At 53.1% G+C, this 21,412-nt stretch overlaps 35 non-coding genes across 35 annotated transcripts; 28 read left to right on the forward strand and 7 right to left on the reverse strand.

Annotated features, from left to right (window-relative positions):
• Positions 1-207: 207 nt before the first annotated feature.
• On the forward strand, positions 208-281 carry Trnai-aau. The gene has a single exon. It is a non-coding gene; the product is annotated as a tRNA-Ile (tRNA).
• Positions 282-891: 610 nt separating this feature from the next.
• Trnag-ucc lies at positions 892-963 on the reverse strand. The gene has a single exon. It is a non-coding gene; the product is annotated as a tRNA-Gly (tRNA).
• Positions 964-1,305: 342 nt separating this feature from the next.
• Trnag-gcc lies at positions 1,306-1,376 on the forward strand. Its single transcript has one exon. It is a non-coding gene; the product is annotated as a tRNA-Gly (tRNA).
• Positions 1,377-1,757: 381 nt separating this feature from the next.
• On the forward strand, positions 1,758-1,830 carry Trnam-cau. The gene has a single exon. It is a non-coding gene; the product is annotated as a tRNA-Met (tRNA).
• A 305-nt stretch (positions 1,831-2,135) lies between these two features.
• On the forward strand, positions 2,136-2,207 carry Trnae-uuc. The gene has a single exon. It is a non-coding gene; the product is annotated as a tRNA-Glu (tRNA).
• A 198-nt stretch (positions 2,208-2,405) lies between these two features.
• Trnai-aau lies at positions 2,406-2,479 on the forward strand. Its single transcript has one exon. It is a non-coding gene; the product is annotated as a tRNA-Ile (tRNA).
• Positions 2,480-3,089: 610 nt separating this feature from the next.
• Positions 3,090-3,161, reverse strand: Trnag-ucc. Its single transcript has one exon. It is a non-coding gene; the product is annotated as a tRNA-Gly (tRNA).
• A 342-nt stretch (positions 3,162-3,503) lies between these two features.
• On the forward strand, positions 3,504-3,574 carry Trnag-gcc. Its single transcript has one exon. It is a non-coding gene; the product is annotated as a tRNA-Gly (tRNA).
• A 381-nt stretch (positions 3,575-3,955) lies between these two features.
• Trnam-cau lies at positions 3,956-4,028 on the forward strand. The gene has a single exon. It is a non-coding gene; the product is annotated as a tRNA-Met (tRNA).
• Positions 4,029-4,333: 305 nt separating this feature from the next.
• Trnae-uuc lies at positions 4,334-4,405 on the forward strand. Its single transcript has one exon. It is a non-coding gene; the product is annotated as a tRNA-Glu (tRNA).
• A 6,090-nt stretch (positions 4,406-10,495) lies between these two features.
• Positions 10,496-10,567, reverse strand: Trnag-ucc. The gene has a single exon. It is a non-coding gene; the product is annotated as a tRNA-Gly (tRNA).
• Positions 10,568-10,909: 342 nt separating this feature from the next.
• Trnag-gcc lies at positions 10,910-10,980 on the forward strand. Its single transcript has one exon. It is a non-coding gene; the product is annotated as a tRNA-Gly (tRNA).
• Positions 10,981-11,361: 381 nt separating this feature from the next.
• Positions 11,362-11,434, forward strand: Trnam-cau. Its single transcript has one exon. It is a non-coding gene; the product is annotated as a tRNA-Met (tRNA).
• A 305-nt stretch (positions 11,435-11,739) lies between these two features.
• On the forward strand, positions 11,740-11,811 carry Trnae-uuc. The gene has a single exon. It is a non-coding gene; the product is annotated as a tRNA-Glu (tRNA).
• A 198-nt stretch (positions 11,812-12,009) lies between these two features.
• Trnai-aau lies at positions 12,010-12,083 on the forward strand. Its single transcript has one exon. It is a non-coding gene; the product is annotated as a tRNA-Ile (tRNA).
• A 610-nt stretch (positions 12,084-12,693) lies between these two features.
• Positions 12,694-12,765, reverse strand: Trnag-ucc. Its single transcript has one exon. It is a non-coding gene; the product is annotated as a tRNA-Gly (tRNA).
• A 342-nt stretch (positions 12,766-13,107) lies between these two features.
• Trnag-gcc lies at positions 13,108-13,178 on the forward strand. The gene has a single exon. It is a non-coding gene; the product is annotated as a tRNA-Gly (tRNA).
• A 381-nt stretch (positions 13,179-13,559) lies between these two features.
• On the forward strand, positions 13,560-13,632 carry Trnam-cau. Its single transcript has one exon. It is a non-coding gene; the product is annotated as a tRNA-Met (tRNA).
• A 305-nt stretch (positions 13,633-13,937) lies between these two features.
• Trnae-uuc lies at positions 13,938-14,009 on the forward strand. The gene has a single exon. It is a non-coding gene; the product is annotated as a tRNA-Glu (tRNA).
• Positions 14,010-14,207: 198 nt separating this feature from the next.
• Positions 14,208-14,281, forward strand: Trnai-aau. The gene has a single exon. It is a non-coding gene; the product is annotated as a tRNA-Ile (tRNA).
• A 610-nt stretch (positions 14,282-14,891) lies between these two features.
• Trnag-ucc lies at positions 14,892-14,963 on the reverse strand. The gene has a single exon. It is a non-coding gene; the product is annotated as a tRNA-Gly (tRNA).
• A 342-nt stretch (positions 14,964-15,305) lies between these two features.
• Positions 15,306-15,376, forward strand: Trnag-gcc. Its single transcript has one exon. It is a non-coding gene; the product is annotated as a tRNA-Gly (tRNA).
• A 381-nt stretch (positions 15,377-15,757) lies between these two features.
• Trnam-cau lies at positions 15,758-15,830 on the forward strand. The gene has a single exon. It is a non-coding gene; the product is annotated as a tRNA-Met (tRNA).
• Positions 15,831-16,135: 305 nt separating this feature from the next.
• Trnae-uuc lies at positions 16,136-16,207 on the forward strand. The gene has a single exon. It is a non-coding gene; the product is annotated as a tRNA-Glu (tRNA).
• Positions 16,208-16,405: 198 nt separating this feature from the next.
• On the forward strand, positions 16,406-16,479 carry Trnai-aau. Its single transcript has one exon. It is a non-coding gene; the product is annotated as a tRNA-Ile (tRNA).
• Positions 16,480-17,089: 610 nt separating this feature from the next.
• Trnag-ucc lies at positions 17,090-17,161 on the reverse strand. The gene has a single exon. It is a non-coding gene; the product is annotated as a tRNA-Gly (tRNA).
• Positions 17,162-17,503: 342 nt separating this feature from the next.
• Positions 17,504-17,574, forward strand: Trnag-gcc. The gene has a single exon. It is a non-coding gene; the product is annotated as a tRNA-Gly (tRNA).
• A 381-nt stretch (positions 17,575-17,955) lies between these two features.
• On the forward strand, positions 17,956-18,028 carry Trnam-cau. The gene has a single exon. It is a non-coding gene; the product is annotated as a tRNA-Met (tRNA).
• Positions 18,029-18,333: 305 nt separating this feature from the next.
• Positions 18,334-18,405, forward strand: Trnae-uuc. The gene has a single exon. It is a non-coding gene; the product is annotated as a tRNA-Glu (tRNA).
• A 198-nt stretch (positions 18,406-18,603) lies between these two features.
• Positions 18,604-18,677, forward strand: Trnai-aau. Its single transcript has one exon. It is a non-coding gene; the product is annotated as a tRNA-Ile (tRNA).
• A 610-nt stretch (positions 18,678-19,287) lies between these two features.
• Trnag-ucc lies at positions 19,288-19,359 on the reverse strand. Its single transcript has one exon. It is a non-coding gene; the product is annotated as a tRNA-Gly (tRNA).
• Positions 19,360-19,701: 342 nt separating this feature from the next.
• On the forward strand, positions 19,702-19,772 carry Trnag-gcc. The gene has a single exon. It is a non-coding gene; the product is annotated as a tRNA-Gly (tRNA).
• A 381-nt stretch (positions 19,773-20,153) lies between these two features.
• On the forward strand, positions 20,154-20,226 carry Trnam-cau. The gene has a single exon. It is a non-coding gene; the product is annotated as a tRNA-Met (tRNA).
• A 305-nt stretch (positions 20,227-20,531) lies between these two features.
• Positions 20,532-20,603, forward strand: Trnae-uuc. The gene has a single exon. It is a non-coding gene; the product is annotated as a tRNA-Glu (tRNA).
• A 198-nt stretch (positions 20,604-20,801) lies between these two features.
• Trnai-aau lies at positions 20,802-20,875 on the forward strand. Its single transcript has one exon. It is a non-coding gene; the product is annotated as a tRNA-Ile (tRNA).
• The last annotated feature ends 537 nt before the right edge of the window (positions 20,876-21,412 follow it).

Consider the following 21,412-nt stretch of genomic DNA (forward strand, 5'->3'; position numbering starts at 1 on the left):
GGATTCCGTGGCTGGTCTCATGTGAGTCTCGGGTATCCGTCCGTCCGGCAGCCGTTTTCCCGTCTCCTGCTCGCAATATAGCTACTGTTTCGTGGACCGTCAGCAGAATATAGACTAGGGAAGCAGACACACGACGACGCATAGAAATGGTGGTATGGCTTCATGCCACCTGTTTCCAGCGTAGGGCTGAGCAGCTGCATCTGCCGAGGCCCGTTAGCTCAGTTGGTTAGAGCGTCGTGCTAATAACGCGAAGGTCGTGGGTTCGATCCCCCCACGGGCCACTACTCTTTTACTACTACGAAAAGGCAGCGCCGATTTCAGCTGGCGAGTGTGATGACCAAAAGATCATCACCCTGCGTGGAAGTTGACAGAGGATCCGAACCCGACTCGTCGGGAAGCGCTACAGCATTCACTCGGCAATGGCCATAATATCTTGAATACACTGGTTCTCAACCGATAAAGAGAAAATGAAAGAAAATGTCCGATTGCCGATGCGTAACAACTTTGGCCCTTGTCAGTACTTGGGCGGGTGAGCGCATGGGAACACAGGGCACTATTTGCACTTTTACTTCCTATTTTTGTTTCTCCTTTGTTTTCGGAGCTACAGCCCGATTCGGTCAGGGAGACGCCACCGTGAAATGAAGGGGGCGTGCTGTGTGTCCATCGCCTCGCCTCTCCTTACCTCTCTCAGTCGTTTCTCGTGCTTGTCGTTTTGATAAAGGCCGATTTGAGAGCGTCAGCTCTCGCGTCAGCTGAGCAAAGTCGAGACAAGTCGAGACACGAGACAAGTCGAGACACACTAAGGGCTGGTATGCAGCGAGTAAGAGGGCGAAAAAACAATAATTTAAGAGCGCGTGGCAAAAGTACTCATACGCGAAATTAAAAGCCTGCTGCGGTGGCCGGGAATCGAACGCGGATCAACTGCTTGGAAGGCAACTATGCTGACCATTACACCACCACCGCACAAGCGAGCGCCGCGCGTCCGCGCTGTGTCGGCTTCCCGCCAGTCGGCAGCGGCCGAAGGTGATCGTACCTGGCAGGCGCATTTCGAGGCAGGCTAGGGGAGCACATCCAGACGCATTCGGACAGCGTATCCGCGCACATTTCGCATCCTTTGGCAAGAGTTGGGCGCCGGCGACGCAAGAGTACGCAGAGGACCGCGTTCTGGCGGCATTTTTAAGCAGTGCAGTGCAGGATTCAGCGTCTGCAGCATCTTTCCCACAGAATGCTACGGCGCTTGACGGCAGTCCCACTTTCCCTTGAGACATCTGCTCGGGAAGCAGCGTCAAGTTACCGCTGGCCCCAGCATCGGTGGTTCAGTGGTAGAATGCTCGCCTGCCACGCGGGCGGCCCGGGTTCGATTCCCGGCCGATGCATCATTTTGCTTTTCCCGCGATGATGCTGCCGCGTGGCTTGAGCGCTTGAGATGCACGATCCACAAGAATGTGTAGCTGGATTTCCCTTGAGAAGGACCGAGAACGCAGCACTCGCGGGTCCCCACTAGGACGCTCGCATCATGTTCTACAGACTAGCGTCGGCCTGGCCTCACAAGTTGCTGGGTCCGGGTGCCTCCGAGGCTCTGAACTTTAACGACAAGGAGTGCTGCCTATCGTTGCAACAGCTGCAGCAGCACCGCAATCAACTGGGCCGGCAGTGCACGTGTAGCAACAGAACACGTTATCCAGGAAGTACAGTGTCTCTACGTCTAATATTGGGTACGGTATTTACCCAGTTTCCAGGACAAGCGGTGCACCCGTGCCTCGGTAGCGCAGTAGGCAGCGCGTAAGTCTCATAATCTTAAGGTCGTGAGTTCGATCCTCACCCGGGGCATTTAATTTTCTGTGACTGATGGTGGTGCTGTTGCTAGGGCGCCAACGTATTTCTTGTTTGTTATCCACAACGTTTCAACGCTTCAGCGGGAAAATGTTTACTTCCTGTTATTGCTACTTACAGCTTCCCTTTTCCTCTTCTCCCAGCAGAGCATGAAGCCAAAAGCATTGCTCTGCGGCGTTTGAGGTGCGCGCCTTGCCAGTCAGTATGTGCAAAGATGCTCGCAAAGAGAGAGGGGCGCCGACGCGGCACTCGACACGAAATGCGCCAAGCGACCGTACGAACGGTCGAACGAAACGTCCACATCCGGTGTGGTCTAGTGGCTAGGATACCTGGCTTTCACCCAGGAGGCCCGGGTTCGATTCCCGGTACCGGAACGGAATTTTTTCCACACGAATCGTGGCAAGTTTGAGCTGTCCGAGCAGCCGTTTGCCGTCCTGCTCGCAATATAGCTACTGTTTCGTGACCGTCAGCAGAATATAGACTAGGGAAGCAGACACACGACGACCATAGAAATGGTGTATGGCTTCATGCCACCTGTTTCCAGCGTAGGGCTGAGCAGCTGCATCTGCCGAGGCCCGTTAGCTCAGTTGGTTAGAGCGTCGTGCTAATAACGCGAAGGTCGTGGGTTCGATCCCCCCACGGGCCACTACTCTTTTACTACTACGAAAAGGCAGCGCCGATTTCAGCTGGCGAGTGTGATGACCAAAAGATCATCACCCTGCGTGGAAGTTGACAGAGGATCCGAACCCGACTCGTCGGGAAGCGCTACAGCATTCACTCGGCAATGGCCATAATATCTTGAATACACTGGTTCTCAACCGATAAAGAGAAAATGAAAGAAAATGTCCGATTGCCGATGCGTAACAACTTTGGCCCTTGTCAGTACTTGGGCGGGTGAGCGCATGGGAACACAGGGCACTATTTGCACTTTTACTTCCTATTTTTGTTTCTCCTTTGTTTTCGGAGCTACAGCCCGATTCGGTCAGGGAGACGCCACCGTGAAATGAAGGGGGCGTGCTGTGTGTCCATCGCCTCGCCTCTCCTTACCTCTCTCAGTCGTTTCTCGTGCTTGTCGTTTTGATAAAGGCCGATTTGAGAGCGTCAGCTCTCGCGTCAGCTGAGCAAAGTCGAGACAAGTCGAGACACGAGACAAGTCGAGACACACTAAGGGCTGGTATGCAGCGAGTAAGAGGGCGAAAAAACAATAATTTAAGAGCGCGTGGCAAAAGTACTCATACGCGAAATTAAAAGCCTGCTGCGGTGGCCGGGAATCGAACGCGGATCAACTGCTTGGAAGGCAACTATGCTGACCATTACACCACCACCGCACAAGCGAGCGCCGCGCGTCCGCGCTGTGTCGGCTTCCCGCCAGTCGGCAGCGGCCGAAGGTGATCGTACCTGGCAGGCGCATTTCGAGGCAGGCTAGGGGAGCACATCCAGACGCATTCGGACAGCGTATCCGCGCACATTTCGCATCCTTTGGCAAGAGTTGGGCGCCGGCGACGCAAGAGTACGCAGAGGACCGCGTTCTGGCGGCATTTTTAAGCAGTGCAGTGCAGGATTCAGCGTCTGCAGCATCTTTCCCACAGAATGCTACGGCGCTTGACGGCAGTCCCACTTTCCCTTGAGACATCTGCTCGGGAAGCAGCGTCAAGTTACCGCTGGCCCCAGCATCGGTGGTTCAGTGGTAGAATGCTCGCCTGCCACGCGGGCGGCCCGGGTTCGATTCCCGGCCGATGCATCATTTTGCTTTTCCCGCGATGATGCTGCCGCGTGGCTTGAGCGCTTGAGATGCACGATCCACAAGAATGTGTAGCTGGATTTCCCTTGAGAAGGACCGAGAACGCAGCACTCGCGGGTCCCCACTAGGACGCTCGCATCATGTTCTACAGACTAGCGTCGGCCTGGCCTCACAAGTTGCTGGGTCCGGGTGCCTCCGAGGCTCTGAACTTTAACGACAAGGAGTGCTGCCTATCGTTGCAACAGCTGCAGCAGCACCGCAATCAACTGGGCCGGCAGTGCACGTGTAGCAACAGAACACGTTATCCAGGAAGTACAGTGTCTCTACGTCTAATATTGGGTACGGTATTTACCCAGTTTCCAGGACAAGCGGTGCACCCGTGCCTCGGTAGCGCAGTAGGCAGCGCGTAAGTCTCATAATCTTAAGGTCGTGAGTTCGATCCTCACCCGGGGCATTTAATTTTCTGTGACTGATGGTGGTGCTGTTGCTAGGGCGCCAACGTATTTCTTGTTTGTTATCCACAACGTTTCAACGCTTCAGCGGGAAAATGTTTACTTCCTGTTATTGCTACTTACAGCTTCCCTTTTCCTCTTCTCCCAGCAGAGCATGAAGCCAAAAGCATTGCTCTGCGGCGTTTGAGGTGCGCGCCTTGCCAGTCAGTATGTGCAAAGATGCTCGCAAAGAGAGAGGGGCGCCGACGCGGCACTCGACACGAAATGCGCCAAGCGACCGTACGAACGGTCGAACGAAACGTCCACATCCGGTGTGGTCTAGTGGCTAGGATACCTGGCTTTCACCCAGGAGGCCCGGGTTCGATTCCCGGTACCGGAACGGAATTTTTTCCACACGAATCGTGGCAAGTTTGAGCTGTCCGAGCAGCCGTTTGCCGTCCTGCTCGCAATATAGCTACTGTTTCGTGACCGTCAGCAGAATATAGACTAGGGAAGCAGACACACGACGACCATAGAAATGGTGTATGGCTTCATGCCACCTGTTTCCAGCGTAGGGCTGAGCAGCTGCATCTGCCGAGGCCCGTTAGCTCAGTTGGTTCAGTTCCGCTTTAGACGCCGTGCAGTGTGGACGTGCCTAGTCTTCCGCTCCGCCGTAGCGTTACGTATAGTGGACTATCGTTTTTGTTACGTGTTGTGTTGCAACTTCTGAGAGTATTTCTCCGTCGTTGTTTCGTACCTTGTGTTACTTTCTGTCCTTATTTCAGTGTTTTTTTGTGTAGCGGTTTCGACCGCATATTTTGAAAATGTCGTCCCAGGTTATTCCTCGTCAGGCTACAGTTAGTTTTGCTTTTGACAAGTCAACCCGCCATGTGCAACCTAGTTCTCTTGAGATTCATGATTGGTTGGTAGATACCTTTGGTGTTCATTCGGATCAGGTGCACACTGCTTATTTTGATACCGAACTGTATGTTTTCTTTGTTAAGTTTATGGACCCACTTCAGGTTGATAAAATTCTTTCTAAATATGGTCATCAAGTTCTCTTTCGGCATCGGGATGATTCTGTAAGTACCGTGCTGCTTTCCAATGCTTCCATCACGTATACCAATGTTCGTGTTTACAACCTTCCACCGGAGGTGGATAATGTCTATCTTAAGGAGGGTCTACAGAAGTATGGTGATGTAAAGAGCATTCGCCTTGAACGCTGGTCAAGCCAACATCGCCTGCAATGTTACAGTGGTATTCGTTCAGTCGAAATGCACGTTAAGCAGAATATTCCATCTCACCTGCAGATCGGTGGATATCGTGTCCATGTAACATATAGTGGTCAGGTTGGCACCTGTTTTTTGTGCAATGAAAGTGGTCACGTGCGTACCGACTGTCCGCGGAGAGTTTTTGTTTTAAAAAATTCTCTCGAACAGCGTCGCAAGTTAACGGTCGCTGACCTCGTTGCAGGTGGTTCTGCTCTTGGTGTAGCACAGTCCAGTGGTAGTAGCGCCCCGCCACAGGTTTTGCGCACCCCTGATACAGAATTTCCTCCTTTGCGTGCTAAATCTGATGTTGTTCCGTCTGTCCCTCAGGTGGGTGTGCCACTTTTGAATAATAAGAGGCGTCGCCCACACGATGGAAATAGTACGGATGAGGATCTCCCTGAGATGCCCCAGTCCGAGCGACCGGCATCCTCCGAGCCACTGTGTACTGTAGCTGCTCCCTGCCCTCCTGAGGTAGCGGTTCCGGTGGCGGCTGCTGGCGCCCCTCCGGCCTCCGACGCAGCTTCTCTCGAGTCGGGTCGTCGGTCGGGCCTGTTGGCGCCGTCTTCCGAACCGACTTCGATGTCACAACAAGTGGAGCCGCGACAACTTCCTGCTTCGCTGCCCCATACCTCTGCCAGCGGAGCTGCTCCGCTTCCTTCCAACTCTGCGGCCTCGGACCTTCCTGCTCACGTTTCGCCTCCGTGCAGTCCATGTTTGCCGGAAGCTAGTGCAGGTGTTGACCATTCCGTTTTGTCGGATGTTTCCCCCGCGACCCCGGATCCCGCATGTGGACCGGCGCGGGTGGTGTCGGATACAGAACTTGACCCTCCTACGTCACCGGCGGCTGAAGTTTCCTTGCCCGTCAGCCGACGCAAGTTACGCGTTCAGCCGAACGTTAATGCTGTTCGTAAAAAACCGAAACGTAAGGGATCCGCGGAACGGGGTAGCAGTCCCCCTCCCTCGGATGCCTCCGTCACCCCTGCTATGGACTGTGACGCTGGTGCGTCGGTGTAGGTGATTTGTTTTCTCGCTTTTCTCTCTATGGTTCAAGCATACACCTTTCTTACCTTAAATGTTAACCGTATTGAGTCCGACGTTCGCATTGCCTCTTTGCGGCAGTTTATTTACGACGCCTGTGCGGACGTAGTGTTTTTGCAGGAAGTGTTGTTTTCTGATCTCTCTCTACCTGGATTTCAAACTGTTTTTAATGTCGCGCCGGAATATTCAACAGGAACTGCTCTTTTCTTTCGAGAGGGCATTCCTATTACTGACATTGAATTCCTTGACTCTGGCCGTGGGATTGGTTGTCGTCTTTTTGATCTCCGCCTCGTTGTTTTGTATGCCCCCTCTGGTTCGGGTCACACTGTGGCTCGATCGCGCTTTTATAAAGAAGAGCTTATTTATCTTTTGCGCCAGAGTCCTCGGAGTCTCCTGCTCGGAGGCGATTTTAATTGTGTTTTACGCCCTGCAGACCAGTCCCCCAATTTTAATTATTGCCGTGATTTACATGACTTAGTTCGTACGATGCATCTGCGTGATGTTTGGGAACACAAATATCCAACCCTGGTGAAATATACGTTTTTTACCGCGTCCTCATGCAGTAGACTCGACAGATTCTATTTATCTGATTTTTTATGTGATAAAATTCTTTCTGTCGATGTTATTCCTACTAGTTTTTCTGACCATTGTGCTTTTACTGCAACTGTAAATCTTAGTCGCCAACCTGCAAAACTTTATCGTTCCCAGTGGATGTTAAATGTTTCCCACCTTGCCGACAGTGCTATGGATGATGTTATAAGTGGCGTGTGGGAGCGATGTCTTCGCTCTGTCCCGCGATACCCCTCCTTGCTGGTTTGGTGGACTGCGTTTGCCAAGCCCAAGATTCGTCAGACTTTGATTTTCTACTGTGCTGCTAGGACGCGTGATTTTAAGAACACGTATGAATATTACTACTCTGTCCTGCGTGAACTATATGACGCGGCGGGTACCTCTCCACTGCGGATCCATGATGTTCGTCGTATTAAAGCCAAGCTCTTGAGCCTTAAACGACGACAGATGGATGGTCTGCGAGTTAAGTCGAAACCTCACTCTCTTGTTGAAGGTGAACTGACATCCTTGTACCACCTGCTACGGCATCAGACTCGTCGTCGTCGCTCCTTCATCTCTTCTCTTACGGTGGATGATGGGCGACAGCTTAGTGCACAGGAGGAAATGGTTCGTGCTCTTCATCAGTATTACACTAGTCTCTATTCTGCCAATGATTCTGGTGAGTCTCTTTCGGATGATGTCTTTGGGGATCTAACTGCGACGATCGCGCCTGACGCGAACGGCGAATTTCTCCGGGAGTTCCAGGTAGATGATGTTTTCGATTTTATTGCTCGCTCTCCGTCCAGTAAATCGCCGGGTCCAGACGGCCTGCCTAAAGAATTTTATCTCCGTTTTTGGCCTCTTTTGGGTGGCATTTTTACGCAGATTTTAAATGAGATTGTCAGAGGGATGGATGTGCCTGCCGATTTTAAAGTAGGGAAAATTGTTTTAATTCCGAAGTCCTCTGGTCGTTCATCTGCTGCCAATCTTCGTCCGCTCACATTGCTGAATTTTGACTATAAGACAGCTGCTAGAGCGCTCAATAGCCGGCTGTCTTCTCTGCTTCGGGGTGTGATTGGTGCACATCAATGTTGTTTTCATGATAGATCTATTCTGACACCAGTAGCCGAATATCGGGATGTTGTCTCGGTTGCGGCGGTTACAAACGTACATTGTGCCTTTGCCTTCCTTGATTTTTATAAGGCTTTTGATCACGTCAGTCATGTGTTTTTAGATCGTGTTTTAGGTACAATAGGTTTTAACGCTTCATCACGTGGTGTTCTTGGCAATTTGTACAGGGGAATAACAGCTCGGGTGTCAGTCAATGGGCAGCTGACGCCGCCCATTGCTATCCGCCGCGGAGTGCCTCAGGGTAGTCCGCTCTCTATGTCTTTATTCGTTTTGTCCCTGGAACCGCTGCTTCGGACTATTGCTCTCAAGCTTCAGGGTATGTCCCTCTCTGGTGGGAAGCTCTCGGTTAAGGCATATGCGGATGATGTCGTTGTTCTCCTCCGTCAACGAGATGATATCCCGTTGTTGAAAGGGGCAGTTGATGCATACTGTCGTGTCTCTGGAGCGCGTCTCAATCAGGGTAAATGTAAGTTCCTTGATATTCGAGGATTTCGCGATGCTGACGTCCCTTGGGCCACTTTTGTCGATCGCCATACGTCCTTGGGGATTATCATTGATCGGTGTCCTCTAAAAATGGCGGCTCTCAATTGGAAATCTGTCACCGAGAAGATACAGGGGGCTCTGATGGTCCATGAGCAGCGCTCTGCTACCATTTTGCAAAAAGTCCGAATTTTAGACACCTACGTCCTATGTAAAGCTTATTATGTTGCTCAGCTGTTCCCACTTCCCATGATGGTGGCGAAAAGGTTGCGCCAATTGTCTAGCAGGTTTATATGGAAGGGCCATCTATTCAAGTTACGTTACGAGGTAATGACGAAACCGCGTCTCTCCGGAGGCTTGGGCCTCTCTGACATTACTCGCAAGGCGTCTGCTTTGTACGTCCGCCGAACGACTCTAATTGTTACGCAAGAAGTGACTTCAATTACATCCAGGCTTTTTACTGTTGTGCGTCCGGCGAGCCTTGCTCCACCTGTCGATGTCGGACGCCTAAATTTTAAGTTGAAACACATTCGGGAATTTTACATTGCGGTGAGTTACCTCGGTGACGTCTTCTTGCGGCGACCGGTGCCAACGACCAAGAGCTTGATTGCCCGCTGGGAGGGGCTGGCCAGTCCCAATCCAATAGAACTGGCGTCTCCATCCGTGTCCTGGAGGAACGTCTGGAAGAACGTTAGTCTGCCGATCCACTCTATGGCCGTGGCGTCCACGTGGTATAGGGTAATAAATAATTTGGTTCCCACCAATGTACGACTGCACCGTATTGGTCTTTCTGACACGGACACCTGTACTCGGTGTGGTCTCCTGGATACCCTTGAACATCGATTCACCTGCTGTGGGCACCTTGCTAATTGGCGTTGGCTCAGGAAACAACTTGCTTTTGTCACTAGGTCTGCTGAAGCCGCTTATACTATTGACATCATCGTCCGGCCCGATTCTTCCTTTTTTCCGCGGACGAAGCTCCATACCGTCATGTGGTTGATTGGCCATTTCGTACATTTTGTCAACAGTTGTCATGAAGAGGATGGACACCTAGCGTTTCGGCAGTACATGCTTACTGCTTACTGGCAGCGCTTGCGATTGCCAGGCCTCCGAGATGCTTTTGCCAATATGCTTAGCCTGACATTTGAAAGAGAGGGTGTTGGCTAAGGTCACCTGTGTGAGCCATTTTCTTTTATACTGTTTCTGGATTTGCCGCCTTTATATATGTTTCTTCTCTACACCAGGACTGAAGTTTTCGTGTTTTAATCTTTATTTCAGTCAGCAGTCTACATTATATAGTCATGTTTTAGGATTTTAATTTCAGTACTGTAAAAAAAAAAAAAAAAAAAAAGTTGGTTAGAGCGTCGTGCTAATAACGCGAAGGTCGTGGGTTCGATCCCCCCACGGGCCACTACTCTTTTACTACTACGAAAAGGCAGCGCCGATTTCAGCTGGCGAGTGTGATGACCAAAAGATCATCACCCTGCGTGGAAGTTGACAGAGGATCCGAACCCGACTCGTCGGGAAGCGCTACAGCATTCACTCGGCAATGGCCATAATATCTTGAATACACTGGTTCTCAACCGATAAAGAGAAAATGAAAGAAAATGTCCGATTGCCGATGCGTAACAACTTTGGCCCTTGTCAGTACTTGGGCGGGTGAGCGCATGGGAACACAGGGCACTATTTGCACTTTTACTTCCTATTTTTGTTTCTCCTTTGTTTTCGGAGCTACAGCCCGATTCGGTCAGGGAGACGCCACCGTGAAATGAAGGGGGCGTGCTGTGTGTCCATCGCCTCGCCTCTCCTTACCTCTCTCAGTCGTTTCTCGTGCTTGTCGTTTTGATAAAGGCCGATTTGAGAGCGTCAGCTCTCGCGTCAGCTGAGCAAAGTCGAGACAAGTCGAGACACGAGACAAGTCGAGACACACTAAGGGCTGGTATGCAGCGAGTAAGAGGGCGAAAAAACAATAATTTAAGAGCGCGTGGCAAAAGTACTCATACGCGAAATTAAAAGCCTGCTGCGGTGGCCGGGAATCGAACGCGGATCAACTGCTTGGAAGGCAACTATGCTGACCATTACACCACCACCGCACAAGCGAGCGCCGCGCGTCCGCGCTGTGTCGGCTTCCCGCCAGTCGGCAGCGGCCGAAGGTGATCGTACCTGGCAGGCGCATTTCGAGGCAGGCTAGGGGAGCACATCCAGACGCATTCGGACAGCGTATCCGCGCACATTTCGCATCCTTTGGCAAGAGTTGGGCGCCGGCGACGCAAGAGTACGCAGAGGACCGCGTTCTGGCGGCATTTTTAAGCAGTGCAGTGCAGGATTCAGCGTCTGCAGCATCTTTCCCACAGAATGCTACGGCGCTTGACGGCAGTCCCACTTTCCCTTGAGACATCTGCTCGGGAAGCAGCGTCAAGTTACCGCTGGCCCCAGCATCGGTGGTTCAGTGGTAGAATGCTCGCCTGCCACGCGGGCGGCCCGGGTTCGATTCCCGGCCGATGCATCATTTTGCTTTTCCCGCGATGATGCTGCCGCGTGGCTTGAGCGCTTGAGATGCACGATCCACAAGAATGTGTAGCTGGATTTCCCTTGAGAAGGACCGAGAACGCAGCACTCGCGGGTCCCCACTAGGACGCTCGCATCATGTTCTACAGACTAGCGTCGGCCTGGCCTCACAAGTTGCTGGGTCCGGGTGCCTCCGAGGCTCTGAACTTTAACGACAAGGAGTGCTGCCTATCGTTGCAACAGCTGCAGCAGCACCGCAATCAACTGGGCCGGCAGTGCACGTGTAGCAACAGAACACGTTATCCAGGAAGTACAGTGTCTCTACGTCTAATATTGGGTACGGTATTTACCCAGTTTCCAGGACAAGCGGTGCACCCGTGCCTCGGTAGCGCAGTAGGCAGCGCGTAAGTCTCATAATCTTAAGGTCGTGAGTTCGATCCTCACCCGGGGCATTTAATTTTCTGTGACTGATGGTGGTGCTGTTGCTAGGGCGCCAACGTATTTCTTGTTTGTTATCCACAACGTTTCAACGCTTCAGCGGGAAAATGTTTACTTCCTGTTATTGCTACTTACAGCTTCCCTTTTCCTCTTCTCCCAGCAGAGCATGAAGCCAAAAGCATTGCTCTGCGGCGTTTGAGGTGCGCGCCTTGCCAGTCAGTATGTGCAAAGATGCTCGCAAAGAGAGAGGGGCGCCGACGCGGCACTCGACACGAAATGCGCCAAGCGACCGTACGAACGGTCGAACGAAACGTCCACATCCGGTGTGGTCTAGTGGCTAGGATACCTGGCTTTCACCCAGGAGGCCCGGGTTCGATTCCCGGTACCGGAACGGAATTTTTTCCACACGAATCGTGGCAAGTTTGAGCTGTCCGAGCAGCCGTTTGCCGTCCTGCTCGCAATATAGCTACTGTTTCGTGACCGTCAGCAGAATATAGACTAGGGAAGCAGACACACGACGACCATAGAAATGGTGTATGGCTTCATGCCACCTGTTTCCAGCGTAGGGCTGAGCAGCTGCATCTGCCGAGGCCCGTTAGCTCAGTTGGTTAGAGCGTCGTGCTAATAACGCGAAGGTCGTGGGTTCGATCCCCCCACGGGCCACTACTCTTTTACTACTACGAAAAGGCAGCGCCGATTTCAGCTGGCGAGTGTGATGACCAAAAGATCATCACCCTGCGTGGAAGTTGACAGAGGATCCGAACCCGACTCGTCGGGAAGCGCTACAGCATTCACTCGGCAATGGCCATAATATCTTGAATACACTGGTTCTCAACCGATAAAGAGAAAATGAAAGAAAATGTCCGATTGCCGATGCGTAACAACTTTGGCCCTTGTCAGTACTTGGGCGGGTGAGCGCATGGGAACACAGGGCACTATTTGCACTTTTACTTCCTATTTTTGTTTCTCCTTTGTTTTCGGAGCTACAGCCCGATTCGGTCAGGGAGACGCCACCGTGAAATGAAGGGGGCGTGCTGTGTGTCCATCGCCTCGCCTCTCCTTACCTCTCTCAGTCGTTTCTCGTGCTTGTCGTTTTGATAAAGGCCGATTTGAGAGCGTCAGCTCTCGCGTCAGCTGAGCAAAGTCGAGACAAGTCGAGACACGAGACAAGTCGAGACACACTAAGGGCTGGTATGCAGCGAGTAAGAGGGCGAAAAAACAATAATTTAAGAGCGCGTGGCAAAAGTACTCATACGCGAAATTAAAAGCCTGCTGCGGTGGCCGGGAATCGAACGCGGATCAACTGCTTGGAAGGCAACTATGCTGACCATTACACCACCACCGCACAAGCGAGCGCCGCGCGTCCGCGCTGTGTCGGCTTCCCGCCAGTCGGCAGCGGCCGAAGGTGATCGTACCTGGCAGGCGCATTTCGAGGCAGGCTAGGGGAGCACATCCAGACGCATTCGGACAGCGTATCCGCGCACATTTCGCATCCTTTGGCAAGAGTTGGGCGCCGGCGACGCAAGAGTACGCAGAGGACCGCGTTCTGGCGGCATTTTTAAGCAGTGCAGTGCAGGATTCAGCGTCTGCAGCATCTTTCCCACAGAATGCTACGGCGCTTGACGGCAGTCCCACTTTCCCTTGAGACATCTGCTCGGGAAGCAGCGTCAAGTTACCGCTGGCCCCAGCATCGGTGGTTCAGTGGTAGAATGCTCGCCTGCCACGCGGGCGGCCCGGGTTCGATTCCCGGCCGATGCATCATTTTGCTTTTCCCGCGATGATGCTGCCGCGTGGCTTGAGCGCTTGAGATGCACGATCCACAAGAATGTGTAGCTGGATTTCCCTTGAGAAGGACCGAGAACGCAGCACTCGCGGGTCCCCACTAGGACGCTCGCATCATGTTCTACAGACTAGCGTCGGCCTGGCCTCACAAGTTGCTGGGTCCGGGTGCCTCCGAGGCTCTGAACTTTAACGACAAGGAGTGCTGCCTATCGTTGCAACAGCTGCAGCAGCACCGCAATCAACTGGGCCGGCAGTGCACGTGTAGCAACAGAACACGTTATCCAGGAAGTACAGTGTCTCTACGTCTAATATTGGGTACGGTATTTACCCAGTTTCCAGGACAAGCGGTGCACCCGTGCCTCGGTAGCGCAGTAGGCAGCGCGTAAGTCTCATAATCTTAAGGTCGTGAGTTCGATCCTCACCCGGGGCATTTAATTTTCTGTGACTGATGGTGGTGCTGTTGCTAGGGCGCCAACGTATTTCTTGTTTGTTATCCACAACGTTTCAACGCTTCAGCGGGAAAATGTTTACTTCCTGTTATTGCTACTTACAGCTTCCCTTTTCCTCTTCTCCCAGCAGAGCATGAAGCCAAAAGCATTGCTCTGCGGCGTTTGAGGTGCGCGCCTTGCCAGTCAGTATGTGCAAAGATGCTCGCAAAGAGAGAGGGGCGCCGACGCGGCACTCGACACGAAATGCGCCAAGCGACCGTACGAACGGTCGAACGAAACGTCCACATCCGGTGTGGTCTAGTGGCTAGGATACCTGGCTTTCACCCAGGAGGCCCGGGTTCGATTCCCGGTACCGGAACGGAATTTTTTCCACACGAATCGTGGCAAGTTTGAGCTGTCCGAGCAGCCGTTTGCCGTCCTGCTCGCAATATAGCTACTGTTTCGTGACCGTCAGCAGAATATAGACTAGGGAAGCAGACACACGACGACCATAGAAATGGTGTATGGCTTCATGCCACCTGTTTCCAGCGTAGGGCTGAGCAGCTGCATCTGCCGAGGCCCGTTAGCTCAGTTGGTTAGAGCGTCGTGCTAATAACGCGAAGGTCGTGGGTTCGATCCCCCCACGGGCCACTACTCTTTTACTACTACGAAAAGGCAGCGCCGATTTCAGCTGGCGAGTGTGATGACCAAAAGATCATCACCCTGCGTGGAAGTTGACAGAGGATCCGAACCCGACTCGTCGGGAAGCGCTACAGCATTCACTCGGCAATGGCCATAATATCTTGAATACACTGGTTCTCAACCGATAAAGAGAAAATGAAAGAAAATGTCCGATTGCCGATGCGTAACAACTTTGGCCCTTGTCAGTACTTGGGCGGGTGAGCGCATGGGAACACAGGGCACTATTTGCACTTTTACTTCCTATTTTTGTTTCTCCTTTGTTTTCGGAGCTACAGCCCGATTCGGTCAGGGAGACGCCACCGTGAAATGAAGGGGGCGTGCTGTGTGTCCATCGCCTCGCCTCTCCTTACCTCTCTCAGTCGTTTCTCGTGCTTGTCGTTTTGATAAAGGCCGATTTGAGAGCGTCAGCTCTCGCGTCAGCTGAGCAAAGTCGAGACAAGTCGAGACACGAGACAAGTCGAGACACACTAAGGGCTGGTATGCAGCGAGTAAGAGGGCGAAAAAACAATAATTTAAGAGCGCGTGGCAAAAGTACTCATACGCGAAATTAAAAGCCTGCTGCGGTGGCCGGGAATCGAACGCGGATCAACTGCTTGGAAGGCAACTATGCTGACCATTACACCACCACCGCACAAGCGAGCGCCGCGCGTCCGCGCTGTGTCGGCTTCCCGCCAGTCGGCAGCGGCCGAAGGTGATCGTACCTGGCAGGCGCATTTCGAGGCAGGCTAGGGGAGCACATCCAGACGCATTCGGACAGCGTATCCGCGCACATTTCGCATCCTTTGGCAAGAGTTGGGCGCCGGCGACGCAAGAGTACGCAGAGGACCGCGTTCTGGCGGCATTTTTAAGCAGTGCAGTGCAGGATTCAGCGTCTGCAGCATCTTTCCCACAGAATGCTACGGCGCTTGACGGCAGTCCCACTTTCCCTTGAGACATCTGCTCGGGAAGCAGCGTCAAGTTACCGCTGGCCCCAGCATCGGTGGTTCAGTGGTAGAATGCTCGCCTGCCACGCGGGCGGCCCGGGTTCGATTCCCGGCCGATGCATCATTTTGCTTTTCCCGCGATGATGCTGCCGCGTGGCTTGAGCGCTTGAGATGCACGATCCACAAGAATGTGTAGCTGGATTTCCCTTGAGAAGGACCGAGAACGCAGCACTCGCGGGTCCCCACTAGGACGCTCGCATCATGTTCTACAGACTAGCGTCGGCCTGGCCTCACAAGTTGCTGGGTCCGGGTGCCTCCGAGGCTCTGAACTTTAACGACAAGGAGTGCTGCCTATCGTTGCAACAGCTGCAGCAGCACCGCAATCAACTGGGCCGGCAGTGCACGTGTAGCAACAGAACACGTTATCCAGGAAGTACAGTGTCTCTACGTCTAATATTGGGTACGGTATTTACCCAGTTTCCAGGACAAGCGGTGCACCCGTGCCTCGGTAGCGCAGTAGGCAGCGCGTAAGTCTCATAATCTTAAGGTCGTGAGTTCGATCCTCACCCGGGGCATTTAATTTTCTGTGACTGATGGTGGTGCTGTTGCTAGGGCGCCAACGTATTTCTTGTTTGTTATCCACAACGTTTCAACGCTTCAGCGGGAAAATGTTTACTTCCTGTTATTGCTACTTACAGCTTCCCTTTTCCTCTTCTCCCAGCAGAGCATGAAGCCAAAAGCATTGCTCTGCGGCGTTTGAGGTGCGCGCCTTGCCAGTCAGTATGTGCAAAGATGCTCGCAAAGAGAGAGGGGCGCCGACGCGGCACTCGACACGAAATGCGCCAAGCGACCGTACGAACGGTCGAACGAAACGTCCACATCCGGTGTGGTCTAGTGGCTAGGATACCTGGCTTTCACCCAGGAGGCCCGGGTTCGATTCCCGGTACCGGAACGGAATTTTTTCCACACGAATCGTGGCAAGTTTGAGCTGTCCGAGCAGCCGTTTGCCGTCCTGCTCGCAATATAGCTACTGTTTCGTGACCGTCAGCAGAATATAGACTAGGGAAGCAGACACACGACGACCATAGAAATGGTGTATGGCTTCATGCCACCTGTTTCCAGCGTAGGGCTGAGCAGCTGCATCTGCCGAGGCCCGTTAGCTCAGTTGGTTAGAGCGTCGTGCTAATAACGCGAAGGTCGTGGGTTCGATCCCCCCACGGGCCACTACTCTTTTACTACTACGAAAAGGCAGCGCCGATTTCAGCTGGCGAGTGTGATGACCAAAAGATCATCACCCTGCGTGGAAGTTGACAGAGGATCCGAACCCGACTCGTCGGGAAGCGCTACAGCATTCACTCGGCAATGGCCATAATATCTTGAATACACTGGTTCTCAACCGATAAAGAGAAAATGAAAGAAAATGTCCGATTGCCGATGCGTAACAACTTTGGCCCTTGTCAGTACTTGGGCGGGTGAGCGCATGGGAACACAGGGCACTATTTGCACTTTTACTTCCTATTTTTGTTTCTCCTTTGTTTTCGGAGCTACAGCCCGATTCGGTCAGGGAGACGCCACCGTGAAATGAAGGGGGCGTGCTGTGTGTCCATCGCCTCGCCTCTCCTTACCTCTCTCAGTCGTTTCTCGTGCTTGTCGTTTTGATAAAGGCCGATTTGAGAGCGTCAGCTCTCGCGTCAGCTGAGCAAAGTCGAGACAAGTCGAGACACGAGACAAGTCGAGACACACTAAGGGCTGGTATGCAGCGAGTAAGAGGGCGAAAAAACAATAATTTAAGAGCGCGTGGCAAAAGTACTCATACGCGAAATTAAAAGCCTGCTGCGGTGGCCGGGAATCGAACGCGGATCAACTGCTTGGAAGGCAACTATGCTGACCATTACACCACCACCGCACAAGCGAGCGCCGCGCGTCCGCGCTGTGTCGGCTTCCCGCCAGTCGGCAGCGGCCGAAGGTGATCGTACCTGGCAGGCGCATTTCGAGGCAGGCTAGGGGAGCACATCCAGACGCATTCGGACAGCGTATCCGCGCACATTTCGCATCCTTTGGCAAGAGTTGGGCGCCGGCGACGCAAGAGTACGCAGAGGACCGCGTTCTGGCGGCATTTTTAAGCAGTGCAGTGCAGGATTCAGCGTCTGCAGCATCTTTCCCACAGAATGCTACGGCGCTTGACGGCAGTCCCACTTTCCCTTGAGACATCTGCTCGGGAAGCAGCGTCAAGTTACCGCTGGCCCCAGCATCGGTGGTTCAGTGGTAGAATGCTCGCCTGCCACGCGGGCGGCCCGGGTTCGATTCCCGGCCGATGCATCATTTTGCTTTTCCCGCGATGATGCTGCCGCGTGGCTTGAGCGCTTGAGATGCACGATCCACAAGAATGTGTAGCTGGATTTCCCTTGAGAAGGACCGAGAACGCAGCACTCGCGGGTCCCCACTAGGACGCTCGCATCATGTTCTACAGACTAGCGTCGGCCTGGCCTCACAAGTTGCTGGGTCCGGGTGCCTCCGAGGCTCTGAACTTTAACGACAAGGAGTGCTGCCTATCGTTGCAACAGCTGCAGCAGCACCGCAATCAACTGGGCCGGCAGTGCACGTGTAGCAACAGAACACGTTATCCAGGAAGTACAGTGTCTCTACGTCTAATATTGGGTACGGTATTTACCCAGTTTCCAGGACAAGCGGTGCACCCGTGCCTCGGTAGCGCAGTAGGCAGCGCGTAAGTCTCATAATCTTAAGGTCGTGAGTTCGATCCTCACCCGGGGCATTTAATTTTCTGTGACTGATGGTGGTGCTGTTGCTAGGGCGCCAACGTATTTCTTGTTTGTTATCCACAACGTTTCAACGCTTCAGCGGGAAAATGTTTACTTCCTGTTATTGCTACTTACAGCTTCCCTTTTCCTCTTCTCCCAGCAGAGCATGAAGCCAAAAGCATTGCTCTGCGGCGTTTGAGGTGCGCGCCTTGCCAGTCAGTATGTGCAAAGATGCTCGCAAAGAGAGAGGGGCGCCGACGCGGCACTCGACACGAAATGCGCCAAGCGACCGTACGAACGGTCGAACGAAACGTCCACATCCGGTGTGGTCTAGTGGCTAGGATACCTGGCTTTCACCCAGGAGGCCCGGGTTCGATTCCCGGTACCGAAACGGAATTTTTTCCACACGAATCGTGGCAAGTTTGAGCTGTCCGAGCAGCCGTTTGCCGTCCTGCTCGCAATATAGCTACTGTTTCGTGACCGTCAGCAGAATATAGACTAGGGAAGCAGACACACGACGACCATAGAAATGGTGTATGGCTTCATGCCACCTGTTTCCAGCGTAGGGCTGAGCAGCTGCATCTGCCGAGGCCCGTTAGCTCAGTTGGTTAGAGCGTCGTGCTAATAACGCGAAGGTCGTGGGTTCGATCCCCCCACGGGCCACTACTCTTTTACTACTACGAAAAGGCAGCGCCGATTTCAGCTGGCGAGTGTGATGACCAAAAGATCATCACCCTGCGTGGAAGTTGACAGAGGATCCGAACCCGACTCGTCGGGAAGCGCTACAGCATTCACTCGGCAATGGCCATAATATCTTGAATACACTGGTTCTCAACCGATAAAGAGAAAATGAAAGAAAATGTCCGATTGCCGATGCGTAACAACTTTGGCCCTTGTCAGTACTTGGGCGGGTGAGCGCATGGGAACACAGGGCACTATTTGCACTTTTACTTCCTATTTTTGTTTCTCCTTTGTTTTCGGAGCTACAGCCCGATTCGGTCAGGGAGACGCCACCGTGAAATGAAGGGGGCGTGCTGTGTGTCCATCGCCTCGCCTCTCCTTACCTCTCTCAGTCGTTTCTCGTGCTTGTCGTTTTGATAAAGGCCGATTTGAGAGCGTCAGCTCTCGCGTCAGCTGAGCAAAGTCGAGACAAGTCGAGACACGAGACAAGTCGAGACACACTAAGGGCTGGTATGCAGCGAGTAAGAGGGCGAAAAAACAATAATTTAAGAGCGCGTGGCAAAAGTACTCATACGCGAAATTAAAAGCCTGCTGCGGTGGCCGGGAATCGAACGCGGATCAACTGCTTGGAAGGCAACTATGCTGACCATTACACCACCACCGCACAAGCGAGCGCCGCGCGTCCGCGCTGTGTCGGCTTCCCGCCAGTCGGCAGCGGCCGAAGGTGATCGTACCTGGCAGGCGCATTTCGAGGCAGGCTAGGGGAGCACATCCAGACGCATTCGGACAGCGTATCCGCGCACATTTCGCATCCTTTGGCAAGAGTTGGGCGCCGGCGACGCAAGAGTACGCAGAGGACCGCGTTCTGGCGGCATTTTTAAGCAGTGCAGTGCAGGATTCAGCGTCTGCAGCATCTTTCCCACAGAATGCTACGGCGCTTGACGGCAGTCCCACTTTCCCTTGAGACATCTGCTCGGGAAGCAGCGTCAAGTTACCGCTGGCCCCAGCATCGGTGGTTCAGTGGTAGAATGCTCGCCTGCCACGCGGGCGGCCCGGGTTCGATTCCCGGCCGATGCATCATTTTGCTTTTCCCGCGATGATGCTGCCGCGTGGCTTGAGCGCTTGAGATGCACGATCCACAAGAATGTGTAGCTGGATTTCCCTTGAGAAGGACCGAGAACGCAGCACTCGCGGGTCCCCACTAGGACGCTCGCATCATGTTCTACAGACTAGCGTCGGCCTGGCCTCACAAGTTGCTGGGTCCGGGTGCCTCCGAGGCTCTGAACTTTAACGACAAGGAGTGCTGCCTATCGTTGCAACAGCTGCAGCAGCACCGCAATCAACTGGGCCGGCAGTGCACGTGTAGCAACAGAACACGTTATCCAGGAAGTACAGTGTCTCTACGTCTAATATTGGGTACGGTATTTACCCAGTTTCCAGGACAAGCGGTGCACCCGTGCCTCGGTAGCGCAGTAGGCAGCGCGTAAGTCTCATAATCTTAAGGTCGTGAGTTCGATCCTCACCCGGGGCATTTAATTTTCTGTGACTGATGGTGGTGCTGTTGCTAGGGCGCCAACGTATTTCTTGTTTGTTATCCACAACGTTTCAACGCTTCAGCGGGAAAATGTTTACTTCCTGTTATTGCTACTTACAGCTTCCCTTTTCCTCTTCTCCCAGCAGAGCATGAAGCCAAAAGCATTGCTCTGCGGCGTTTGAGGTGCGCGCCTTGCCAGTCAGTATGTGCAAAGATGCTCGCAAAGAGAGAGGGGCGCCGACGCGGCACTCGACACGAAATGCGCCAAGCGACCGTACGAACGGTCGAACGAAACGTCCACATCCGGTGTGGTCTAGTGGCTAGGATACCTGGCTTTCACCCAGGAGGCCCGGGTTCGATTCCCGGTACCGGAACGGAATTTTTTCCACACGAATCGTGGCAAGTTTGAGCTGTCCGAGCAGCCGTTTGCCGTCCTGCTCGCAATATAGCTACTGTTTCGTGACCGTCAGCAGAATATAGACTAGGGAAGCAGACACACGACGACCATAGAAATGGTGTATGGCTTCATGCCACCTGTTTCCAGCGTAGGGCTGAGCAGCTGCATCTGCCGAGGCCCGTTAGCTCAGTTGGTTAGAGCGTCGTGCTAATAACGCGAAGGTCGTGGGTTCGATCCCCCCACGGGCCACTACTCTTTTACTACTACGAAAAGGCAGCGCCGATTTCAGCTGGCGAGTGTGATGACCAAAAGATCATCACCCTGCGTGGAAGTTGACAGAGGATCCGAACCCGACTCGTCGGGAAGCGCTACAGCATTCACTCGGCAATGGCCATAATATCTTGAATACACTGGTTCTCAACCGATAAAGAGAAAATGAAAGAAAATGTCCGATTGCCGATGCGTAACAACTTTGGCCCTTGTCAGTACTTGGGCGGGTGAGCGCATGGGAACACAGGGCACTATTTGCACTTTTACTTCCTATTTTTGTTTCTCCTTTGTTTTCGGAGCTACAGCCCGATTCGGTCAGGGAGACGCCACCGTGAAATGAAGGGGGCGTGCTGTGTGTCCATCGCCTCGCCTCTCCTTACCTCTCTCAGTCGTTTCTCGTGCTTGTCGTTTTGATAAAGGCCGATTTGAGAGCGTCAGCTCTCGCGTCAGCTGAGCAAAGTCGAGACAAGTCGAGACAAGTCGAGACAAGTCGAGACAAGTCGAGACACGAGACAA

The sequence above is a fragment of the Schistocerca piceifrons genome, unplaced genomic scaffold, assembly GCF_021461385.2.
Source record: "Schistocerca piceifrons isolate TAMUIC-IGC-003096 unplaced genomic scaffold, iqSchPice1.1 HiC_scaffold_569, whole genome shotgun sequence".
Classification (NCBI taxonomy): domain Eukaryota; kingdom Metazoa; phylum Arthropoda; class Insecta; order Orthoptera; family Acrididae; genus Schistocerca; species Schistocerca piceifrons.